Source organism: Anas acuta, chromosome 2, assembly GCF_963932015.1.
Source record: "Anas acuta chromosome 2, bAnaAcu1.1, whole genome shotgun sequence".
Taxonomy (NCBI): domain Eukaryota; kingdom Metazoa; phylum Chordata; class Aves; order Anseriformes; family Anatidae; genus Anas; species Anas acuta.
In genome coordinates this window covers 97,237,769-97,260,258 of record NC_088980.1, presented here as the reverse complement: position 1 = coordinate 97,260,258, position 22,490 = coordinate 97,237,769, and the positions used below count along the sequence as shown (strand labels likewise).

At 38.5% G+C, this 22,490-nt stretch overlaps 1 long non-coding RNA gene across 1 annotated transcript in view; it reads right to left on the bottom strand.

Moving 5' to 3' along the window:
- The window catches only part of LOC137851779 (uncharacterized), a 28,545-nt gene extending 6,715 nt beyond the window's left edge, over positions 1 to 21,830 (bottom strand). Inside the window, exons 1-2 of the long non-coding RNA XR_011093462.1 lie at positions 21,691 to 21,830; positions 20,709 to 20,838 (exon numbers count right to left, since the gene is read on the bottom strand). This is a non-coding gene — a long non-coding RNA (uncharacterized lncRNA). The remainder of the gene's footprint in view (positions 1 to 20,708; positions 20,839 to 21,690) is intronic.
- Positions 21,831 to 22,490: the final 660 nt, after the last annotated feature.

Sequence of the window (22,490 nt, the reverse complement as noted above, 5' to 3'; positions counted from 1 at the left end):
AAGCATATATATATATAATTTAATTTAGAGAAATTTCAAAGAGAAAAAATAATCTTTAGCAAAACTAACAATATCTGTTGAAAATAATATAAGAATGGAATTACTAGAATGCCTTATCTTTTCAGCTTTAAATACAATATAGAGCTACAATAAATATGATTAATGCAAGAATAGATATTTGTAGAAAAGATAATGGAGGCTCAAATAATACTCATACAGAAAGTTTCATATACTTAAGAAAATATCCAGAAATCACAAAAGATATTTCAAAGTTGCTTTATATGAAAAATATACAGATGTAATTGTATACTGTTTCATTTTTCAGAACAAATTGAACTTCATAAAACAAAAAATCCATCTTTTACCTGTCTATTATACAGTGTCATGAAAGGTAAGAAATGTTTTATCACTGTCAACATGAATATGCAGCTTGTGCTTTTCTTCCTCCATTTTAAGAATAGTCAAGAAGGAAAAAACAAAAAAAAATTTTGAAAAAAATATAGAAAAAGCCAACTAATGTAATGTGCTTTATACTGAAAAAGGTAAAAGGCATACTTTGTGATCTTCTGGGTGAACATACTCTTGAAGTTTTATCATATAAATCTGAAGTTTATTTTAAAGGAATATTTCTTTCATGCTACAGCTTGTACATTCCAAGTTCTGCTTATTCAAAATACTAAGACAATCTTCTTTTAAGTATTTTCTAAACAGATGTAAAATATGAATGTTTTTAGTTTGAACTGTAAGTATTCATGAACCTATTTCAATCTCAAAATTCTATTCAGGTTTCCTAAAAATTAACCTTGTGTTTCTCAAATTTAGGTAAATCTAAGAATATTCCCCAAATTATTATTTATTTTTATTTTTATTTTTTTTACTAGGATATTAAATCACATTAATGAAATATTCCTGTGTTTGCATCCACCCAAGGTCACCAAGTTCAAATCTATTTTTCTCCATTTTCTGCATTGCTTCAAACTATTGCTGTCAAAGAAGGCTGGGATGGTTTTCCATCACAGAAATGCAGACACAGTAGAAAGCATAACATAACTCTGTGTGATCTTAAATAACTCTGTGATGCCCTGATGTGGGTAGAAGCACTCTTAGAAGAATCACTGGAACCTTGTATTATAATTTTATTTTTTTGTGTGTTGTTGTTTGTTTTTCCTGAATGATGGAAGATCTCACATGTACTATTATAGCTTTACAACAGTAATTTCTGTACATCCACCTTAATATAGTATGTTACTATATGTTAGTATTATAGTCAATATTATTAGTAGCAACACTAATAAATTCACACAATCACACACACATATACAAAAATAGAATATCTGTTTCCCTGAAGATAAGTATAGAGCCAGAATGGTCAAAAATGTGGAGGCTATTGTTGTTACAACTAGCTGCAAATACTTCTGATAGAATCATTTTTTAAAGGCAAATTCAAAAATGTCCAAACTAAGTTGCTCTGAACCTTACATGTTTTTTTGTCAAAATTTTGTTTCAGCAAAAAATGAAGACTAAAGTTGCAGAAATGAAGAAAAATGTACTGTTTGGCTATCTTCCAAATGAATCATTTCAGATTTTGAGTGATGTAAGCCTGTGTTTTTCAATACAAAAGTATCAAAAGAAGAGATTGTAATCAAAGGATGTGATTATTTCAGAGAGACATATTTTGATTGATCGGCAATATTTTCATGTAAGTGGAAGAAAGGATCTGATTTTCTTCACTGCAGTGATATGTAAAGCTTGCATCTGTCACATTTTCTTTCTTTCACCTGCATCCTTCCAGGTAGATAGCAGAATGGCAGTTTAGGTTAAATGACTGCTGCTGAAATTCTTCTTGCACAAGGTGATTTTCCTTTGTGTGGAAACTTCACCACAAAATCTTCTGTAAAGACAAATTGAGGTCCGTGATGCCCAAGATATGGCCAAACAGGTGTACATATAGCTTAATCTACAACAATCTCAGTAGATATTATTTCCCAGGGATGTTACTGTAGGCCATGACATGTTCTGGGGAAGGTCCTGCTCAAGTAAACTACCTTCACAGGGTACACAAAACCTCTTACAGTAACATTGTCAATGGCTTTGGGAGTCTCAAATGTTTTTGTACATCTGCAAGTTAGAAAAACATGTATATACTTCAGGGAAGGAGCATTCTGGGTACAAATTCAAAAGCTTCATTTCCTCCAGTGCATTAAATAAATAAATAAATAAATAAAATAAAATAAAATAAAATAAAAATACAAATATACATTCAAATTGCTACGGAAAAGAAATAATTTTAGGAATAACTCCTGCACAGATTTTTGGCTAGCATCAGTAGTTTTGTCTAAGGACATTTTCTGTCTAGTGCCAGCTGCTTGTTGCTTCATAACACCTGACAAATTCTAGGTTCCTAAAAGCAACCATAAATGTTTTGTGAATTGCTTCATTTAACAGAGAGTTCTCAGGACCTCACCCTCATATTCATTGTGGTTCTGTCTTGCTTTTTTCCTTCCTTCCTTTTTTTTTTTTTTTTTTTTTTTTTTGTTATACATTTCCATTTCGTTTGACCACAGAATAGATTTACCAACTGTAAGATGGAATTTCCCCAGGCATGAGAAATTCTTCTGGAGGGAGCTCTATTTTGGGAGGGCTAAGGCATATGGGAGCAGCCTTTATCCAGCACTTAGAAGAGAAAGAAGAGAAAGAAGAGAGTAGAGTAACTACAGATTTTGTGCAAGTAAAACAGGATTACTGAAACATCTATTATATAATCACGCTCCAGAATTACAATATCATATGTTTTGAATAATAATAATTCAAGAAACCAGAAACAGCACCTTTCTTCTTTCTTATTTATTTATTTATTTATTTATTTTTAAAGGAGAAAATGGGAAAAAAGAACATATAGTGAAAATCCAGTTGAATACCTTGTGAGACTGGCTTCAAACACTACCTTTCAGAAAGCTAGCCTTGTCTGTACTATTTTGCTGCATAAGTTCTATTAAAAACGAGATAGCATATAGTAAATATAAGATCATGTGTTCAATTGTTGTGTCAGCACTCATAGCTTCTGGTTCACTCCCAAAATGCAATATTCCAGATATTGTACCAAGGCTTTATGGTGCAGGCTTCTATTGCTCAGAAATGTTACCTTTTAAACTAGAGCATTTTAATGAAATACTTTACACTAAAAAACTAACCTTAGGACCAGTGTAACATAATCCTGATTCACTGCTGCGTCCTGTACTACTGAAGGTAGAAAACTTAACCTGCACTAATGAAAAATATCAGTCCTGATTTCACCAAGCGCCTAGACAGGCACTTAAATAATAATTTTGTGCTTCTAGCAAGATTAACAAAGCAACACTCAAGTCAAAATGAAAAACTCAGAAAGCTCAAGTTACATTAAATATTTGCTTATGAATAGCTCCAATTTTGCTTTGATTGTATGCTTGAAGTCCACTTTCCTAGAATTCTATAATAATTGCCTGTATAATATTTGTTTTGCATGCAACTAGGGAAATGAAGTTAAACAATCTATTTTCTCTACTATCTTTTAGTTGGTAGTCATGGTAATACCCAAAACATATATTATTTTTGTAGGCTCTCTGACTTCTTCAGTTTGGCAATAGCAAAATAACAAAAGCTATATCAGAGGACATTCATTCTAAAGCCACACAAGCAGAGCTAATTTAGCTATGTGGACAATATAATTGTCAGGAAGTACTCTGGGAATCCTTAGAGATGCTCTTAGGATCTCTCACTCATTCCTAGGACAGCCCTGATTAGTGTTTCCTTCCTATGAAATCAAAGATAGTGTTCAAATAGAAAGGGAATCCTCTTGGAGTCCTCCTTTCAATGTGATACAGCCCATCCTCTCACAAAGCAAGAAATTTGCCTTAAAAAATAATTGCTTTGTTTATATCAAGGAGACATGTTAGGTACCTGAAATTTTTACTCCTGCAGAACTATAATTCACATCTTGTTTAAAATGCAGATTCCTGAAATCCTGAAAGCCTGGCCTGTAGCCATGCTCTACCCTTGTCTAAGCAGCATTCCAGATACCTTCATAAAAAAACTGGGGACAAAGAGACAGGCAGGGCCGTGAAGGACAAAAGTGCTGATGAGGAAAAGGAACAGTATGACCAGTGTATGCTTACAAGTTATGTTACTTTTAAATAGCAGGTTGTTGGGAGGATTTTTGGAGGTGGTTCCTGGCTTTTTCTTTTTCCTTTACTGCATATAGCCTACCAGCTGTTTAAGTCAAAAATATGGTCATCTGCACTCCAGTCATGACTATGGATGAAAATCAAGGCTGGACATGGTAATATACAAGCAGAACAAAAAGAAAATCTCTCCCAACTAAAATCATGTCTACTGTATCATCATTTTTTCCAAATAGACACTTGTAAAAAACTGTTACTTCCTTTTCCCATCCTTTGCTGATTTACAACAGGCAGATTCTAGGAACAGTTCCTCCTTTTATGGTATACCATTTTGGTTATATGTGCTCAGTGGTCCATTTCTACACTTCTACAACATTTCTCACCCTGGATACCAAAAACAGAAACTTAAAAATAATAATAATAATAAAAATATAAAGCAAAAAGTAGACATTGTGAAAGTTTCAAAAAGCTGTATGACACTAAAGGAATTGTGCCCCAAATCCTGCTGGTTTATCCCACTGTAAGCAGCACTACATGCTACTTGCATTTTCAATGTGCATCTCAAGAGGCATTTGGGAGCAACAAGGTCACTCATATTTTTCATATTTGTTGCAAGACTTATCCAGAGAATTTCAGTGTTTCAGCTGTAAACATGATTAAATTGCAGCTAATGCATAATAGGTGCATGTCAGCGTATCTTTGTGTAAACTTGTTGTTCTGTTGTTCTGTATTTGGAGCAGTGACAAATATGTTTTATATTCCCAGTCCCTCAGAGCAGCTGGGTTCCCACCTAGTCTGAGCAGATCACGGCAATGTAAGAATGTAGAAGAGAGCCCTCTCCTCCTGCAGCCCACAGCCTCAGTAAAGGTGACAATAGGCTTGCAAAAATCATGTCTTCTTTGTTTCTCTCCAATATTGCCCCTCATTGCTTTTCTAGCACACTGTAGCACAGTCCTTCCTTCCTAATTTTTGAGGCAGCATGAAACCTCTACTTCTTTTCTCATTTTGAAGCTGTCTTTATTACATACCATCAGGTAAACCCAAAAAGTTCTTGGAAGATCATGAGATGTTCAGATAAGACCTACATGCCAATCTCTTTGTATCTAGACTGTCTCCTTGCGCAAAGAAAGTCCATGGTGTTTTATCGTGATGCAGTTACTAAGTACATATCCCTGTATGCTCCTTGACAGGTTGGAAGAAGAGACGTTTCCCAGAGTCAGGAAAGTGCCCTGAGGGACACTTCTGGTCAGTTTTTCCTCTGCTGGCTAAGCAAGCCCATTGTGTTTCCAGCCCTTAGTGGTAGAGCTACTCTTAGAAACCTCTACAGTCCCCAGATCTCCTGCTAAACAGAAAACACACCCATACAAACCAGTTTTCTGTCTCTGACAGATGCTTCTGGAGCCATGAGCCATGTTTTTGTATGGCATCCATGCAAACAGGAAACTCCCCAAAACGTAGGTCTCTGCCTCCACACAGCTCCTCAACAAGAAGGCATGTGTTCTAGGCCTCTAGGTCTGCTGAGCTATACCAACCATCCATCCAGGCTGTGATGCCTAGAGATTTGTAAGCATTACCTGACTGCATATTTCCACAAGTACTGCTGGTCTCCTACCCAAAAAAGGAGACTTCAGCTCCTCAGGCAGGTGTGGATATGATACTGTGCATTAGAATGATATAATACTGTGCAGGCAGAAGGTCATTCCTTCACAAATAAAGGCCTCAGAATACAAAAGCAATCCTATATGTGATGGGCTGCAACAGGTGAGGACAAAGCATGAAATAAACCTTTAAGCTAGCTATCTCAAAGTAAGTATTTTGCACAGCCTTTTCTCCATTCATTGGTGCATCTTGGAAAAGCTGCTGCTTTGCATTTTACTTTTTAAAGATTCCACTTTTTATTAGGAAACTGGACAGTAAAAGAAAAATATTAGTGGAAAAATTTGCAAGTATCTATTCAGCTGAGCTCCCCTGTAGTCTACTCAAAACTTGACCAGTACATCTGCTTTTCAAGTCAGAGAAAATTACAAGCAAGTTAATATGGCAAAGGAGCTTTGGGAATCAAAAAACACAGCACCACAAGCATTGGCTAGTGCTGGAATGTGAAGCAGTCCTTGGGAACAGATGGTTTAATACATCACAATAAATCTCTTACCAGCCTTTGCAACATAGTACTTCAGATAAAAATAAGTTTAAGTTACAATCTGTGAACAAAATGCTGTCCTCACAGGCAGAGAGGAATGGCTTTTGACATTCCTGAGAGTCGCAGCTCCATTTTAGAAAGCATTTAATTAATTTGTATTTTTAAAGGAGCTGATCAAAACTCCCTTCTCACCTTATTTCATAATTATGAAATTCAACCCAGAAGACTACTGAATGACTCAATACCAACAAACCCTCAGATAAAAAAATGCCATTCATTGTTTATCCTGCTCACCTGGAACAGCAGCTCATGATCCACCTGCTTCACAGACATTAGAGAGTGCAGGACAATTATCACAGCAAAGGAAGAATGTCATTTGAACTACAAGCACTCATGTTACACACAGCTGACACATCAAAATACCTGCCTTGAGCAACTGTATTTGCATAAGTGAAAGAGCTACAGACCATGACTGTCACAAAGATGTCACGTCAATTGGACTGCGCTTCCTTCTTCATTAGGTTTGTATCAGAGGCAGTCCAGGGAAAGGGAAGAATGAGGGCAAGAAAGAAGGATTAGATATTCTGGATGACATAGTACAGCTGCAGTTTCCAATTTCAACGACTTAAAGATCATATTTTTAGAATTACGAACTTATAGGGGACTAGGTACAAGATGGTAATTTCTTGATCTAAGGAACATTAACATTCATTTCTAATTCATATAAGTTGGTACACATCTTCAATTGCATCCACAATGTTTATTCCACCATTTGCTTCATTTCACATGAGTTCTTTCATTTAAACAATATTCTTGTGTAATAGGGGTGATGGGTCCTAAGCTCTCTCCAGTGGTATCAGCAGCATCTTATGTCTCCCTTGCAGAAGTTAATGGTGGGCAGAGTTTGTACCACATAATTTATCATACTCATGAATGCAGTTCATGAACAAACTGCAGCTTTTACAAGTTTGTTTTCTATTTGAAGCTGTCCAATAAATGTTTTGTGCAAACCAATTTCAGCCTACAAATTGCTCATAAACTGCTCACCGTGAGTAGCACTCCCAGTATTTGCTACTTGTAATTCAGTAGTCAGCCCTTGGGATTGGTTGGGCCAATCCCATGGCTTGTTTTTTTTCCTGAACATTGAACCAATCTTGCCAAACTCCAAGCAGAGGAGAAAATGGGAGGTTGACTAGGTAATAAACCAGGATATGGTAGGTTTAATGCCCAAGGGAACTGGCAAAAATATGAAGGTCAGTAAGGAGAGACTAGTAAATGTTAAAAAAAAAAAAAAAAAAAAAAAAACTGTGTCAGCTTAGATGTTAGATATAGAAGAAAACAGAGAGCAGTACCCAGTCAGGAGCTATGAGCTACATTTATTCTCTCTATTCTTTATTTGGCAGGACAGCTCAGGCCAAGACGAAATTCAGGCTCAATCTGGCCAATTACCAAATTTTCAGTGATAAATAAAGTCATTTCATTTCATCAAATTTTTAAAAGTTACATTTGTCACTACTTGACATACAATAAGCCTGTGCTCTTCCCAGATTATTTATTTCAATCATCAGTTCAAAACAGCCAGGTAGGAAAGTAGAAAGGTTTGTAGAATATGGACACTAACTTTTTGACACTTCTTAACAAAGCAAATCAAAGCAAAACAAAACAAAAGAATCTGAAAGTATTCTTTGGCCTGCAAGATGTGTTGATATTGTTTGAAAGTGCTTCAGACTCCACTTTATAGAAAACAGGAATACCAAGTATGGAATATCTTCTCCTACTTCTCAAATAGTAATTTTAGAATTGTGAGGGAAAAAAATGTTATTTCTCCGTATTACACATAAGCTTAATCACAGTGCATTTTTTTTCCCTTTGCCTTAAGGCAAATTTAAAAAAAAAAATTTAAATTTTAAAAAGGCAATTTTAGAGAGGGCTGAATAGGCATCGATAGTTGGTGGAGGTGTCCAGAAAGGCAGGAAAAGGACGTAATGGTATTATTGGTAAAGCAGAATAATCAAACAGGGACTCAGTAGGAGAATTAGCTGAAATGTAGGTCACAGCTAAGGTCTTCAAGTCCCTGGAGGCTAGAAAAGAATGTATGAAACCACAGTAAAGTCACACAGGGGAAGTGTTTTTCAAGGTGTGATCGTGCACATGACCACTAATGCTGAAGGAACTTGAAAGAATCAACAGTATAATGTAACTGCAATTTCTGTAGTGGGTATTGCAGGAGTTAAATTCTAAAACATTCTGGCACTTTTAATTCAGCACAGAAAATGGTGTTTAACAGGGTCCAGAGACATTTTATTTCAGCCCTGCAATCACTATTGGAAGAAAAGAGAAATTCAGGCCATGTGAAAGGAAATCCAAAAGACCTATGCATTTGCTTCACTTGAGATGGGTGGATTTCTTTTGGGATTGGGTATTCTTACATGATGCCAAGGCTTCTGCAGCTGGCCGGGTTGTTTGTTGCTTCAAACACAGCAGCAGCCCAGAGTTTCCCAGAGAAGGAAGGGCTCATTCACAATGCAAACATCTAACCCAGAATCTGCTCTGGACTCAAATGTGTTAAACGCATCGTATCTTGCCAGTCATGGACAGTTAGTTATCTGTAAATGTTAGGCATAGGAAATACATGTTGGAGAATAAAAATAATGCTTAGAAATATTTTTATCTGGTGGGATGAGATTTGGAGGAAATCATGACAGTTTTCCAATCACCAGTCATGAAGAAAAGAAAAAAGAAAAAATCAGCTCCAGCAGAGAATTATCATGAAAAAGCTTGATAGCCTGGGAAGCCGAAGTTGAGAACTGAAGCAAGTGTGAAGTAGAGGCAATACCAATCATTACTCTTCCATCAGTTAGTGGCAATAGCATTGAGAAGCCAAATATTCATCACCTCCCACCATACAGGTGAACTGTAATTTTGCAGCTTGGAAAAATGTCATCCATCAATTGTACCTTGCTTTTCAATAGGTAGCAAAATGCTGCCGTCATGTGTGGGCACATACCATAATGCTTTCAATGCATATCTTTGCACAGATAATTTTATTCTGTAGCATCCAGAGAAATTAAATGAGGTCATATGTGAAATACAAAGTGTTATGTGAAAGCCAGCAACACTTTGATTGCATCAACGCCAGCAAAACATCATACTAACAGCAGTAATAAAACCATTTGTCCAATATTGTTGGATACACACATTTTCAACTCCTCCAGATGGTAGTTATTGTTCAGAGACTTCTAGAATAATAACACATTCTGCATGTAACTCTGTTAGGAGGCATAAATAGGGATGAGATGGATGATCTTTCCAACTTTCACTCACTGGAATCTTCTCAGCACTTGGTTTCCATAGTCTATCCATTTCATCTGGTCACTTGGGATGTCAGCAAGCAGCGATGATACAAGTATACAGTCAGGTGCTGCTATTTACCAAGCATCATGTTACACCTATTGCTTGAATAAATCTGAACAGCATCTTAAAGCAAAGGAGACACTGCTGCAGTAACATTGACAGAAGACCTAGCTATTAAGCTGTCTACAGAGTCTAGTATCAGTGAAATGTTTGACAGCCGCAGGGACAAATATGTATTAGCAACATTGCTTAATCCATGTTTCAAGGGCAGAATTGAAACCATGCCTTCACCCTATGCAGGCACAGATTGCTGGAAGGATACTGTCATAAATAACAGTGCTGGAGGCCATACCATTATGCACCTCCTCTTCTCCCTCATCCTTCCACTTAGCTCCCCTAGGCCAAGTATATCTCATAAAGCAGAAGATGCACAAGCTCCTGGAACATCAGAGAGTGCAAAAGAAGTAATCACAGCATACCTGTAGTTCCTGGGTCTTCCTTTATCAGCTCAGAGTGGGGCAGTACCTCCCAGGAAAAACTCAATTTGTCTGTATCATGGGAAGAATCTGTCCATTATGAAAGGTCTATAGGTGTCATGGGAGACCTTTTCATATGCTGGGAAGTGAGAAGTTGACTTTCGAAAAGATATGCTCTAGTTCAGAAAGGAATTAATTCAGCAAAGCCTATGGCCTGTGTTAAGCAGGAGGTCAGATTTGATGATCATAGAGGTCCCTTCTGGCTTTATAATCTATAAAGGCTAACCACTTTAAGGGGAGAAAAAAAAAAAAAAAGGAAAAAAAAAAAAAAAGACAAAGAAAGAAACCAATACTAGTATTTTAAACCTCCAAATTCCCCACCATCCAATATGTTCTCAGATTTCATTTTAAGGTATGTTTGTGGCACTGAGACATATCAAAGAAGTGGGCTTAATAAAAAGTACAGCATAGAGCACCTCTTTCTTAAGGGAGTAATTGGAAAAGCTTAGCGAGTTACACATGCAACATGCAGGTGACTCTCTAAATTAGCCTAATGGAGGAGACTGCAGAGGAATCCATCAATCAACATTCTTACAGGAAGGTGAAGAAGCATATTACCAAGTGTTATGCTTGTATTCCTATTCCCTTTTTTCTCACTTCTCAAACGTTATATAAAAGATTTTCTCTGCTCTCTGCTTGAATAATTTGGCAGAAGTTAAGAATTTTGTGCAAATCTCTGTTTTGTGAGAGCTTTTCCTGAAGCTTTGATTCACCTGGGTTCATAAATCTCTAGGCTTTGATTTGAGGGTTAAGGCCACATAAGCTACAAAACTGCAAACCAATCTCACATTAATAACATGCAAAATTGCAAAATTACAAAGCCATAAATGGATTTACATTTGCAACTTAGGAACAATGGTCTGACTTTCCCATTTGTAACAAAAATCTACAGTCAGACACATATTGCTGTACATCCACAGCACTTGTGCACACAGATAAACATGCAGCTGATTTACTTGCTGGAAATTTGTAGTGAATCTAAAGAGTGAATGCTCATAGAAAGAAAACAATTTGGAGAATATTCTTTCTCAAAGCACCCTTCATCTTAGGCTTCTAGGGTTTCTCACTTTTATTTTCTCTTGTAGGAGTGAATGCTAAATCAAATAAAATCCACACCATGTAAAACAGGAAATCAGTCAGACTATTGAGACTGTAAGGCTTCTGTTTATATCAGAATATTTAAACAGAAAATACAAATCCCAGATTTAAATGCACAAATCGAGGTAAATTCAGCAGATACATTGAGTAACCATTTTTTTTTTCCTGCACTAATTTCATAATAGAAAAGGTCTTTTCAAGAAAAAGTCAGAAAAGAACCATTGTACTGATATGACACTAACTATTATGTTTACATATCTTCTCTAAAAGCAGTATAAGCAAACTGCATTACAAAAATAGTAAATTTATATTCATTTGAAAGGGAATATTTTAGTGAAGGTAGACATGGTGGCTGAAAGGGACTATTTCACTTTGATAAAATTAATTTGGCAGGGGAGGGACATGGTAAGGCATTTACTTCTCGTTTTCCATTTTACACCTGAAATGCAGAGGAAAAGGTCTATCTTACTTTTTTCAAAAGACTGACTTTTGAGATCTTCTCTTTTTATGTCAACCATACACATGTTCCATCATTATTGCTGCAGAGACAAGTATGTGTCTGTTCTCTTGTTATCACCATTACTGGCTTTTCTGGGTGAAAAAAGGGAATCTAGGCTTGAACTTCATTGTCTTAAGTGTTAAGCTTTGGCCTGAAGCTGGGCTCCAACAAGGCTATTTCACGTGTCTCAAAACAGCAACTTTCAGGTTAGCTACAATCCCTGGAAACTACAAAACAGCAGCATTTCAAGATACAAAGTTGTGGAAACATCCATATCTAGAAATGGTCCACTTTTCAAAGGAAATTAGGAGCATAACAATGCAGGTAAGCAGAGACAGTTTTGAAAATTCTTCTCTTAAAAACTTTTTTTCCCATGAGATACATGAAAATTAGGTACATAGAGCAAGATCCTCAAAAAGACTTAACATTTCCCTTCCCTTCCCTTCTTTTTTTTTTTTGCTTTGTGCTAGTGCAAAAGACCCTGCTGAGCTGGGTAGGGGTTCCTTCACCTCCTAGCATCCCTAAATGAAATGACACCCTATAAAGAAGCACCATTGTTTCTGACTATACAGATCTCAGTAGCTCCTCTTGTCCAGGGCAGAAGTGCCAAAACAGCTAATCCTTGCTTTTAGATGTGGTAGCTCGTGTAGCTTGCTGGTTGTGTAGTCTGCTGGTGAAACTACTACCACATGGCTCCCAGCACCATGCAGTTTGCAAGGATCACATTCTGTCTGCCACATCAGAGTTCAAGGACTCTCTTATGCTACCTGGTGCTAAATATAGGGGGAAAACAGACTGCATAGGTAGCAATGGCACTGACTGCTCAGAAAGCAGGTGGTAAAGAGCCTCCACATGCAGGCTCTGAGCACTGTGCTACCCTGCTCTCAAAGATACACACACACAAACTTACAGGCAGACAATTATGCTAAGCAGCTCTGGTGTTTGCCTTCTCTGTCACCCTCAAGACAAGTCAGTCTGGAGAAAACTACTTTGAGATTCCTGCTGCAAACAGATAGCTTCATGACCAGGACCCAGTTAGCTTTATGAGCATCCATCAGCAGAAATTCAGGCACTCTGAGGCAGGGACTGTATGTATCAGAAACACATGATGGGTACCTTTACTGCTTCCAGGGTCTGGCAACAAAGCTGCTGCAGTTCCGGAGAGGTGGGTGAAGCTTCATCAGCTAGACAAGGGCACCAAGAAATTTTTGAGGCCTTAGGTCTAGAGCCTTGCCTTTACTAACAACAGTGAGAATCCTAAGGCAAAGGCCTTTCCTGCTGTCATTTTAAACATTACATTATTTATTCCCACTTGGAACAGAGCTACTAAACACAATATTTAAAAATTACTTTGTCTTCCTATATGAGAGCTCCCAATGGTTTTGGACCTGTGAAGCAACATTGAGAAATATCTGCCAAAAAACCTCCCTCAAATCAGGAAGTATTAGGAAAAGAGTCTCAGGAAAGCCTAATCCCTCAGTATTTGTAATTCACAGAAGTTTGGCTGAGTCTCCAAGCCTCTGGATGCTTAAGTGAACTGGAATCACTGATCTTTTTAAAAATTCACTTCTCCCTCAGAAGCACTTAAAACACCCCAGTCTTGCTGCTCATTTGAACTTAGGTAAAATCTAACAATTTTGTGCCCCCACCATAGTTTTATGCCACCAAAAGCACAGCTATAGCACAGATAGGCTCCTAGCTGGCATGGGTAATGGAAGACCTCTTGGCACAGACTTCAGCTCAGGCTGTGAGATCTCACCAGGGATCTCAGGCATGTGCTCAGATCACTGGTCCCCGCTGAAGCCCATACCAACATGTGTTCACGCCTTTTGCTAAAACTCAGGCGTTACAGGCTGTTCCCCAGCTTCCTGTCCAAGTAACCTAAAACAAGTAGATCACCAGGAGTAAACCCAAGTTTTTTTGTGATTGTTAAGGAGGACTATGTTTTGGCCAGCTGTGCTCTAGCATCATCAGCTAGCTTTGCCTTCCAAGAATGGCAAAGCTCTGGCAAAAATAAATATATAAATAAATAAGGGAGCAGTCAGCAAGAGGGAGACAAGCAGAGGAGAAGGCTTTGCCCAGGGGCAGGCTGAGAGGGGCTGATAATGGATGACTGATGATGGTTACCTGCAATTTTTTACTTCCTGCAAAACGATAGATGCTGGCCAAGTCAGCCCCACAGTGCCAGAGTGCTGTGGAGCCAGGCTGGACCCGCCAGCAGACCTAAGCCTCCTCGGCAGGCAGATGGTGGCATGTCCAGCTGCAGAGGACGAGATGCCCTGGGCACCCACAGGGCACCTTGCATGCAGCAGCTCCTGGTGCCATGGTCCCTCAGCAGGAACAGCCAAGGGGAAGGAATGGCAGGAGGTAGGGGAGGAGGAGAAAGGCATGTAACAAAAGTGATTAATGGGTGGGATGAGAGGAAAGTTTGCATATGTACTTGGAGAGGGGAAAGGATGTTCACTAGCTTCCTCCATGACAAATGTAGGTAAGAAACAGGAAGGAAAGAACTATTAATCAGTGGCACAAGCAGATATTTCTTTTTCCCTCAGGAGAAGCTGGCCTAGGTAAACTGCTCAGAGCAGTTGTTTCCAGCTTGCCCTTTTCAGCGTGCCACTCGGCAGGCCCCACTGCTGTCTGCGATGAGCCAGCACCCTTTACACCCAGATTCTCCTTCATCTCCTCACACAAAGAGGAAAACAGTCCTAAAGGCAATGTATGAGTAAAAACCCTCATCTTCTTGTTCCAGCAAATGTTGTTATTCACAGTGCACTGTACAAGCATGGCTACCTGCCAGTCAAACAAATACCACTCTTCCGAGTCCCCTAAACAGCCATCTGATCCTTTCCTAACTGTTGTTTAGAGTTGTTTAGGGGTGCCCATGGAGTGATGATTAACAGCTCCAGGCGCTCTGCAAGCACTTGGAATATGCATTTCTTACTAGTAGGGACATTTTTTCCTTCATATTTTTATTGGTTGTGTTTTATTAGTCACATTGCTCTTCAGCCTCCCTGCAGCATTGGCAGCAATGCCATTAGCCTGAGATGAAGGTGCATGTCCTCCCTTCATGGCTGAGGTGAGGTACCACAATAAAAGCAATATCAATAAACAGTACATTGCAGAAAATTAATAAGCGGTATACTGATGAATTGTTGGCAGCTAGTAGTGACTACAGAATAGGTAACACACTGAATATCAAGTCATTTCTTGTTTTGGTTTCCAGGAATGTATTTAGGAGTCTTGATAGCATGCAGTAAAACAGACCAGGGAAGGTATACAAATATTAAGTGAAGTCCAAGCACATTAATTACTTAGTAAGTGCTTGTAATTATCTGACATCTAGAGCACCTTGCTTGATCTAACATGTGTAGTGTTACTCCCTTACATCAGTTGCAAAAAACATTGTAGAAACATTGGTGCTGTGTGATAAAATATTCCACACTTTTACCCCAGAATCTCAAAGAGCCCTACAGCAAGCTGAGGACTCACTGCATGCCAAAAGGTAAACCTTTCTATACCTATTTTACAGGTGGGCAAACACAAGAAAAGACCCCCAGAAGGTCTTAAATTATACACCGAGATAAAAATGGAAAGCATCATCCTGCACCAATACTCTCATATAGGAATAAGGACATCCGGCTTTTAATTCTTTGCTTTATCTTAAGGTTCTTTTTAACATTTCTAAAATAAGGATAGCGGTACATGCCATCATATGTGCAAAGATCCTACACAACACAAATTAACATGTCATCCACCAAAAAAGCACTTCCATGTCACTAGTAACAGAGTTAGACTGTAAGCCACAGACATCACCGTATTCACTACATACAGGAGTGCAGTTTTGGGTGGCAAATTCTTCAGGGTTAAGGACAACCTTTCCTTACACACAGGTGCAGAACAGAGCACAGACAGGGTCTGTTTTTGCTTTGTATTTCTAGATGCTGCTGCAATCCAGCCATAAAGAGCACAAGCATGCACACAGCATTCTCCATGTACAATGGCTGAGGCATAAAACATGTAGAGAACATCATACACCATCTCCAGCTTTGCAGTGAGAAATAAGAGGTACCACTACAGATGATTTTTTTTTTTCCAGAATTTTCTGGAATACTATATGACTCACTGTTTTTATTGTGTTGTTTAGTTACAAAGAGAAAAATTATATGGAGGAAAGAAACGAGGATTAACATATATCCAGCCATGCTATTAATATAAAATAATAATTTAAAAAAAAAAAAAACTGATCCTTACCAGAACTTTCCTGAATAAATTGTTAAAAAGGAAAAAAATTGTACAACATCCCATCCAGATGGTAGTTCCAGTGCTCCGTGGTCAGCCTGTTTATTAATGAACATCTGTTTTCCTTACAAAACAGTGTGGACTTTCTACTATAAATTCTCCTTTCACATATTTCTTGGAAAATGACATTAGGAGTAATTCACTGTCACATAGATAAGCCAAATTTATTTTTAATTTTAGATATTGCATATTAATTATAGTATTTCTGTCACTCACTAGATTATTGATGTATTTGTAAAACCTGTAGTTGAATATTGAAAATCTAAAAATATGACTTTGTGTTTGAAGATGATTGGCTCCAGTCCCCTTAGTTGTCCTTTCCTTTTAGCTCTCTGCACAACTGGATGAACGTTGGTGGTAGAAATGATAATGGACATCAGACTTCAAAGTACTACAGATATAATGCTAGAGTTCCCTGAAATAATCAATAGACTTGAGCGCATCATTGTCTGGTCATGGACACTTTTTGAATAGAAAAATGGCTTAATTGTAATTCAAGGTAAGTTTCTTCTTAATTTTAACCATATCTTACCATTTACTGAATGCTATACATTGAATTATACAGAACAACTGAGATTTGGTAATCTGAGAGGCAATTAAAATTTGGAAACAGACCAAAGCTACAAGTACATCACCATATGTAGGGCAATATTTTAATTACAAATGAGAACGTGATGGAAGATTTCAGTCCAGTCTCAGGATTTTGAAACATCACAAAATAAAGACATTGAAAGGGAATGTTTAGATGCAAACATTTTAAAAATAAGGTTTAAATTTAAATGCAAAAAACTTTAGTTTTCTTTAATGGTATGCATCTTTAAACACAAGAGCATAAAGATCTGGAAGCTCTTCTAGAACTTTTCTCAATACAATGTCTGTTTTTAAACTCTGGTGCAGAACAATAGTACTCTTACAATATCTTTCCTTTTGTGCTCTGACATTACTTTAAGAAAGAAACAAGCTAGGAGTCGGCTGGTATACCTGCTTATGCAGAAGTTTCAAAGCCATAGACAAGTGACTTCTGTTTATTTTAAACAGAAATATGTGTGTGCCTCTGTAGGTGAGTGTGTGTGCATCTGTGTGTACAAGTGTGTCTTTGTTTCTGTATTCACCCTGATATCCAAGGTACATGGCTATCTGCAGTTCAGTGGCTGTGATATCACTATGACACATGACAGATCAAAAACGTGTGAATAAACAGAATACTGCTGGAAGCCACTGTTGCTGGAAGCCACAGCAGTGAGGGCGGTGAAACTGTGTTATGTAGAAACTATGGGTCCTTGCTAGTTTCAAACTACGCAGCATGGCTAGCATCAAACTAGTCTTTCCACATCAGTGAGGTGACCATTACAGTTAAAAATTATAAACAAGATTTTTTTTTTTTAAAAAAAAAAAGGCAACTAAGTGAATGAGATGAAAGCCAGACATTGACTGTGTTGTCCACCCTGCAATCTGCTCTTCCAGCAAAAGCACGGATGTTCTTATAGGAAATAGGTCAAAGCAGAGCAATACTGACCTCAGAAGAGGAGACCTTGGGAAGGGAGTTTGGCTTTCAGCTGAGAACGTAATTCCCTTTTTCTGATTGCTTTCTGTCACCAGTAATTAAGATTGCCATGGCAGGAGTTAACTGATGTCATATAAGCAGGGAGGGACCTGCTGGAGACCCCAGTGGGCTCAGACACTGGGCACCCCACAGCAGCAGCCGGGCAGCTCCCACCTTCCCCGTGCAGTTGTTGTCCGCTCACCTGGGACAATTGCACTTTCCAACAATGAGCTGCTTGGTCATGGACAAGAGCCCAGCCCCTGGTGTGAAGATGTTGCCAGAGTAGTTTTGGCATCCAACCCTTCTATCTGAAGTGAAAGTGCTTATTTAAAGTGCTTATTTGAAGATCCAAATGCCCCAGCCTGCACCTGCAGAGACCTAAGGAGACAAAATCAAGCCAGAATTGCATTTATCTTCAAACTACAAGCACAAAAGACAGTTTAAATATCTGGTCTTAAATGCTTCTAAAACTGCAAGTGTAAAACCACACAGAAACATCCTCCCCGAGGAAGGTTTGCAGCCGAGTCACGGAGCAGAAACTGCTCGGGTCTGTTCCAAGTCCATTACAGATGACACAAGTCATATCATTTTTCTGTGCCTCACTGCCACCTTTGGACTCCTCTGTTCAGGCAGTAAACAGTTTCCAGAAGGAATCATCTCTGACTGTGTCTGCTGCTCTTAGTTTAGCGTAGCTCAGCTGAGGAGGTATTGTAACTATCTGTTTCTCTGCTGCAACAGCAAGTCTCTAATTATAAGCTTAATTGAATGGCCTCAAAAAGGGGGCAGAGCATCATCTTCTATGTATATACATTTAATACAAATGGGGCTGGGAGAAAGCATTGTTCCAGTTAGCAGCTTTCAGAAAAAATTAAACACGATAGAATATTTTGGGATTTCTGGAGTGAGCTCATGACACCCGTGCACTGCTGCATCTATGAGACATGCATTTTAAGACCCAAGGTTCTTTCAAAAATCCTGGCTGCAGTAGTTATTGCTGTTTTATCGCCAACTGAGGGATCCCTTTCTAACCTGAGGGGAAGTCAGTGTCATCTACTGGATAACGTAGTGGCCTGGAACTGCGCAGACTTGCCTCTAATCCCAGCTCTGCTGTTAGTTGGCTGAGATGACCTTGAGTACATCACCTCACTCCTCAAAGCTCTTACTCCCCATACACAAAATGGAGACCCTGACAGTTACTTCATTTTTAAAGAACATGAAGATCCACTGGTGAAGATGTCTTAGATAACAGCCACATATTATCATTAATAACTCATGCTCCTTATGCAATATTCTCTGTGCCAAAGATGGAAGTCATTCAATTTGCAGAATCTGCCATTAATTGCTCTCTTGCTGTTAAAAAAGAAGAATAAGCTTGAAAAAAAATTTGTAACAGGAGTAGTGGAGCAAAATCAAGGCCAGTTTTCATGTGAGACTGGTTGAATTTATTATTGATGCAATTGCCTACAACAGAATGAAGGTAGGTCCGCTGACCCAAGGAACTCCCTCCCCATACTCTTTCAGGGGTGTCCTAAATGCTCTTAAAAATGACAGAACTCTTTTCAGTTCCTCAATCACTGAATCTCTACTTAAGATGAAAAATATTTTGACCCTTTGCTCAATTTCAGTGTTCTTACTCAAAATAGCATAAGGTATTTTAATTAAAAGTAGACTTTATTACGCAGGTTTCTTTTTTCCTTTTTCATTGGCACGTTGAAATTACAAGGTACCAGGAAGCTAAAAAACAATGTGGCCTGTTTGCAGGTTTTTTGTTTGGTTTTGTTTTTGTTTTAAATGAAGAAGGTTAAATAAAAAAAAAAATCCTTGTGTGCATAAAGTGAATATTTGGTAGGTAAGGTGTAAGCACTTCTTTTTGTTCCATAATTGTAAGAGAAACATTCTTTAATGTGCAGTAATAACATTCAAGCTATGCTATTTTGCAACAAATAATAATACACAACAGCGTGGGGCATGATAGCTAACAAAGTTTTTCCAGTTAATGTATCGCCTACATCTATCTACCTTATTTTCCAATGCCTTGGCTTTGTAATCCAGCCTTTTTTGCTGGAAATCTGACGCTGAGTGGAGCAGTAGTTACTTACCTTTTTAAGGAAAGAGTTTGAAGCAAGACTGCTGACTATCTCAAATCATTTCCATACAGAGCAGTGTATAATAGATTTCTTTTTCTTGTTTGTTTGAGTCAAATAATACTCAAAGTACAGAAAAGCTGGAGATGTGACTACTTGAATCCTTTAGTCCTGAAAAGCCTTAAGTTGTTTCCAAACTTGCACAATGTTATGCAAACAGGGGGGGGAAACTGTCAGAAAAAAAATGCAGAGGTCATCAAGACCCAGCAATGTGCATCAGTTTTGCTCGCAAATGAAGGAATAAATTTATCATTGCAGAGGTTGCATTAGTTACCGTAGACATGCACCATTTCCAAGATTTCTCGGGGGGTGAGAATACTGCGTATCAGAGCCAGCTTCTCCATTAGGCTTTTAACCGCAATGCTTCCTTGTTTTGTCGATGAGGAGTTAGATTTAGAAACACAGGGAGGGGAAGCAAGCACACACAAAAAAACACCAACTCTCTAGCTAAATTAAACTAAAACCTAGGTGAAGCCTCAGTGGGAAGCCTGCTGTGCAAATTGGATCTCCAAATGCAGAAAAAATTAATTATGTGATGCACAGCAATGAAGTAAGCAACACCTTGAAGTTAACCTGGGCAGAGCTATTGATTCAGCAAGAAGAAGAAAAAAAAAAAAAATCACTTTGCTTCACCCTCTCTGTTGTTCTAATGTTAGTTTGGACTGTTGCCTGACCATTTCCAGCTAGCATTTCGTTCATCTGCAGCTGTTCTAAATGTGCACTCTTCCCCAATAGTCCAGACAAAAACTGATCCCATCTGAGTTAATATGTTGGTTTTGTGGGGGAAATACGGCGTGTGCAAAAAAAAATAAAAAAAATAGAGAGAGTTTGCTGTAAACACAGTAAAACAGACTTTGCCACCAACCTGGAGCTCTGAAGTGGACAACTCTCAAGGCCTCGAGGGCAGCAAATAGAATTACTCATGCAGTTTTGCCTACCTCTGCTCCAACAGTGCCAGTAAATCACTAGCAACTGATGACTGTTCTCCGACCCTGAGAAGTCTCATCTTGCCCCGTCCTACAGAGTTTTCTGCCATCTCCACTTCTATGTGCTGTGTAAATGGGAGTGCTGTGGAAGAAAGATGATTTGGGTTGTACACAAGAGTGATGCAGGGAGCACACAGTCTACCTGACTGCAGTAGCCTGCTTGAATTTTAGAGAACTATCTTCAGACTGTTTGGTGGTCTGAGAGAAGGCCTTCTTAACAGCATTTCCCATTTTGCTGTTCAGAAACCCTGTGAACCCCTATATTTTGCTGACCAAAAAACTTTCTGTTTCAGATTTGCTCTGCTGATCACAATCAGCCCCTAACCCAGCACAGCTCCATACTGAGAACTGGTGCTGCTAGTGCGTACAACATATGCCTCTGCAATGACTGCTGCCTCCTCGTTCAGCCCCAGTCAGCCAATCCTAAAAGATTTGGATCTGGGCAGCTTTAGCCACCCAGGCATCTGTTCAGTTGAATTGTCTTGAATGATAGACCCCTGAATTACCTGGGAGGAAGCACAGCCACAGGACTCTCTAATTGAGGGGTTCCTGGTTCCAGAATTTTTATTTCCCTCCTTAGCTGAGCAGAGCCAAGATTTATTGACCTTCAAGTCGTGCTGCAAAACCTTGCTGTTGTTCTTGGCTTTTCCTGAGGAGGCTATGGAGGCAGACTGAGGCACTATGGAACTTTCTGCTGGAGTACTTTTTCAGATGCTGAACTATTAAAGTCTCTGTATTTTACAATGATTGCTGTTGTGTCTGAAGTTTCAGTTGACTGCCTTTATATAAACCAAAAATAATCAATCAATATATTGTTCTTTATGAACAATGATAAAATCCCATTGTTTGTCAGTGGCTCATCTTTTTACTTCAGCTTCCACTGTTTTACAGGAACATGAAGAAAATTAAGATACATTTAAAAGAAAAAAATTACCTTTTGCTTATTTGGCAGGCTGTATGTAGAAGGTTCTAATCAACTTTCTCTTTTTGTGTCCTCTACTTTGCAACAATGAAGACAAAGTAAAATTTTCCACTGTCTTAATTAGGAAGAAAACAACTTTGTCGCAGGATGAAAATAAGGCCCTCCTCCCCTCCCCACCAGCACTGCAGAGTCCTTTCAGCTGACTCACACAACAGGCCTGGAAGAGCATGATCTCACTTCACAGAAGGTCTTAACAGCTGACATCTGGCGGATTGAAGTGTGTCAACACTAAGGCATTATTCTTTAGGGTAGGAAAAAATTTACAGTAATGAGGCTGGGATGAGGATACAAAACCCTAGGTATGGTGATGTATTATTTCACTTCAAGAAGAAACAAAAATGTAGACTGATTCCCTGAAACGTTTTCCTAGGAGTAAAGTCTGTTAGACTGTGAAATAGTTTTAGAACAGAGAGAGTCTGTAGTAAAGGAAAAAGAGAAGTAATCCAAAAAAACATTAAGCCCAATGAAGGCTTCTGTGGCATTTACTAATTCTAGGCAAAAAAAAAAAAAAAAAAAAAAAAAAAAACCCTGAGATAGATTCATAAGAGGGGTGAGACTCAGTACTCTGGCTTTCAGATATCTTGGCACCTAATGCAAATGCCAGCTACAGGTCAGGTGTCAGTAGTTGCCTACAGATGGAATTCAAAGAACCCAGCATTGTCAGCCAAAAAAACTAAGAAAGCTTGAGGGATTTTTGCCCATAAGCAAAAGAAGTGGCATTAAACCTGCTTTTCAAACAGTATTGAAGCTTG